This window comes from Pristiophorus japonicus, chromosome 23 (genome assembly GCF_044704955.1).
Source record: "Pristiophorus japonicus isolate sPriJap1 chromosome 23, sPriJap1.hap1, whole genome shotgun sequence".
In the NCBI taxonomy this organism is placed as follows: domain Eukaryota; kingdom Metazoa; phylum Chordata; class Chondrichthyes; family Pristiophoridae; genus Pristiophorus; species Pristiophorus japonicus.
Genome location: NC_091999.1, coordinates 21,975,244 through 21,978,678, shown reverse-complemented (window position 1 = coordinate 21,978,678; position 3,435 = coordinate 21,975,244). Strand labels below are relative to the sequence as shown.

Sequence of the window (3,435 nt, the reverse complement as noted above, 5' to 3'; positions counted from 1 at the left end):
TCCAAGTGCTGCACTTGAGTGTTAGCCAAGATGATAATGCGCAAGTCTCAGAAGTGCGACTTGAAAACACAAACTCCCGATTCAGTCGAGAGTGCTGCCACTGAACCAAAGCCGATACAAAAGTTCACAACCTTATTATTTCCCCCAAGTCTTTTTTATAAGTTCCAGGACATACCAAATTCATGGTGATGATTTCCACAGACAGTTGCACATACACAGAGACATATATAGAGATAGACAGACACAGAGACACGCACACACATAACCAAAAATGTGCACGCACCAACGGGCATGCACAGATGCCTTCGTCATCTCGAGGGATCGACAGGCTGAATCACTGTCGCAACTTTGACTGATGTTTGCGATTTTTGAAACGAATGAATCGTGAATATTGCAGATTATTAAAAATGAGAAAAAAATGTCAGTGTTGAAAGGTGTGGGACGTTATTCCATCTATCTCAGGATCAGTTTGGCAGAGAACCGGTTAAATTGTGAAATGGAATGAAAAATGCTGAGAATCGTAGTCGGCAGGATTCGAACCTGCGCGGGATAACCCAATGGATTTCTAGTCCATCGACTTAAGCACTCGGCCACGACTACTGGGTCGCTGCCTTTTTAAACGTGACTCAGAAAAAACACAGTCATCCATCTCTGTGCAGCAGACGGCCAAAATCGCCTGAAAAATTCTCCGTTTGCTAAAAATCTGGACGAGGCAATCTCATCTATCTGTATTTTTACAGTTCGATATTGCTCTGGAACTTTTTAATATGAATCTCTTCCAAGAAACAGAAGTAAAATTCTATATTTTGAAACAACTTCCTCCCCGTCGGGGAATTGAACCCCGGCCTCCCGCGTGACAAGCCGGAATACTCACCACTATACTAACGAGGAACTGACGTGCACCAGTTCTGCCAGAGCAGTAATCGAGCCACTGTGAACTAACTGGACATCATGAGAAGTCGACAGACACATTGAGAGACAGAGACAAACCGACAAACAAGGAGAGTCAGACAGCGAGATAGAGACAACGAGAGACAGAAAGTGTGAGACTGAGAAGGAGATGCAGACTGAGTGAAAAAAAGACTCAAACATATACATATACAGAGATGTGTGTGTGTTTGATCTATTAAGAGAGAGAGAGGGAAAGAGTGATAGAAAGACAATGATAAAGACAGTTACAAGGAAAGAGACAGATGGAGAGAGAGCGATAGAGACTGAAACAGAAAATGATGGACATACTTCTCAGCTTACAGGCAGGGACTAACAGAGACAGGCAAAGACATGGACAGACCGAAATGATGGGAAAGAGAGAGCCAGTCAGACAAAGAGTCTGAGAGAATCCCATTGGAACAGACGTGGCACCGTGAGAAAGAGACAGATTGAGAGACAGAGACAAACAGAGAAACAGGGACAGCCAGAGTGAGTCAGACTGAGAGAGACAAAGACTCAAACATACAAACACATACACAACTCTCTGAAGAGAGAGAGAGGGAGAGACCGAGCGACGCATATACATTTCACAATTTCATTTCATTATCGGTTCAGAGTGTCACATTGTTACAGAAAATTGCTGATTCAACCGATGAAAATCCCGTCTCACTGATCAGAATGGGAGGAAATCCGTGTTAAATTAAAGAGATACCAGGAGTGGTGTGCGAACCCACGCGGGAAAAATCCATTAAAATTCAAGGCCAACGCCTCAACCACTCGGCGATCCTCGTCCTGTGAGAGCCTGCATTCCGTCTCTGTGAGAATCTGGGCTTCAACCCCGACCCGACATACAAACACATACACATCGGCTTTCAGTGAGCATTTAGGAACATTTTTAGGAATATTGAGACGGGGGCAACTCTCCTATTCTTTTTCGAGTAGTGCACTGGGAACTTTCATATCCACCCGAAGGTGCAGACGGAGATTCAATTTAACATTTCATCCGAAAGTCAACAGCTTCAACATTGCAGAATTCCCCAAGTGCTGCACTTGAGTGTTAGCCAAGATGATAATGCTCAAGTCTCAGAAGTGCGACTTGAACACACAAACACCCGATTCAGTCGACAGTGCTGCCACTGAACCAAAGCCGATACAAAAGTTCACAACCTTATTATTTCCCCCAATTCTTTTTTATAAGATCCAGGACATACCAAATTCATGGTGATGATTTCCGCAGACAGTTGCACATACACAGAGACATATATAGAGATAGACAGACACAGAGACACGCACACACATAACCAAAAATGTGCACGCACCAACAGGCATGCACAGATGCCTGCGTCATCTCGAGGGATTGACAGGCTGAATCACTGTCGCAACTTTGACTGATGCTTGCGATTTTTGAAACGGATGTATCGTGAATATTGTAGATTAATAAAAATGAGAAAAAAATGTCAGTGTTGAAAGGTGTGGGACGTTATTCCATCTATCTCAGGATCAGTTTGGCACAGAACCGGTTAAATTGTGAAATGGAATGAAAAATGCTGAGAATCGTAGTCTGCAGGTTTCGACCGTTGCAGGATAACGCAATGCATTGTTGGCCCATCGCCTTAACCACTCGGCCACGATTACTGTCCTTTTCAGCTGCAGACAGAGTGAGTCAGACTGAGAGAGACAAAGACTCAAACATCTGAACAATGCACTGTTCTCTGAAGAGAGAGAGAGGCAGAGACCGAGCGACACGGATACATTTCATTATCGGTTAGATTGTCACATTGTTACAGAAAATTGCTGATTCAAACGAAGAAAATCCGGTTTTACTGATCAGAATGGGAGGAAATCCGTGTCAAATGAAAGAGATACCAGGAGTGGGGTACGAACCCACGCGGGAAAAAAAACAATTGAATTTTAACGCCAACGCGATTACCACTCGGCTATTCTGGTCCTGTGAGATCCTGGTGAGTACTTGGTAGAGATTAACTCAGAAAGAACTCAGTCATTAATCTCTGTGCAGCAGACAGCCAAAGAATCGTGAAAAAGTCTCCGTTTCCGAAAAATCTGGAAGTGGCTCTCTCCTCGACGTGTATTTTTACAGTTCTTCATTGCTGTGGAACTTTTTAATATGAAACAGAAGTAAAATTCCCCATTTTGAATTGAACTCCGGTCTCCCGCGTGACAGGCGGGGATACTCACCACTATACTAACGAGGAGCTGACAGGTAATGCAGCTGCCAGAGCAGGAATCGAGCTGAACAGAACTGGACACCATGAGAAGTCGACAGACACAATGAGAGACAGAGCCAAACCGAAAAACAGGGAGAGACAGACAACGAGATCGAGGCAACAAGAGACAGAAAGTCGAGACTGAGAAGAAGAGGAAGACTGAGTGAGAAAAATACTCAAACACTTACATATACAGAGATATGTGTGTGTGTTTGATCTCTAAAGAGAGAGAGGGAAAGAGTGAGAGAAAGACCGTGATAAAGGCAGTGACAAGGAGAGA

General features: G+C 43.9%; 1 non-coding gene across 1 annotated transcript; it reads right to left on the bottom strand.

Annotated features, from left to right (window-relative positions):
- Nucleotides 1–819: 819 nt before the first annotated feature.
- trnad-guc (transfer RNA aspartic acid (anticodon GUC)) lies at nucleotides 820–891 on the bottom strand. Its single transcript has one exon. It is a non-coding gene; the product is annotated as a tRNA-Asp (tRNA).
- Between the last annotated feature and the right edge of the window lie 2,544 nt (nucleotides 892–3,435).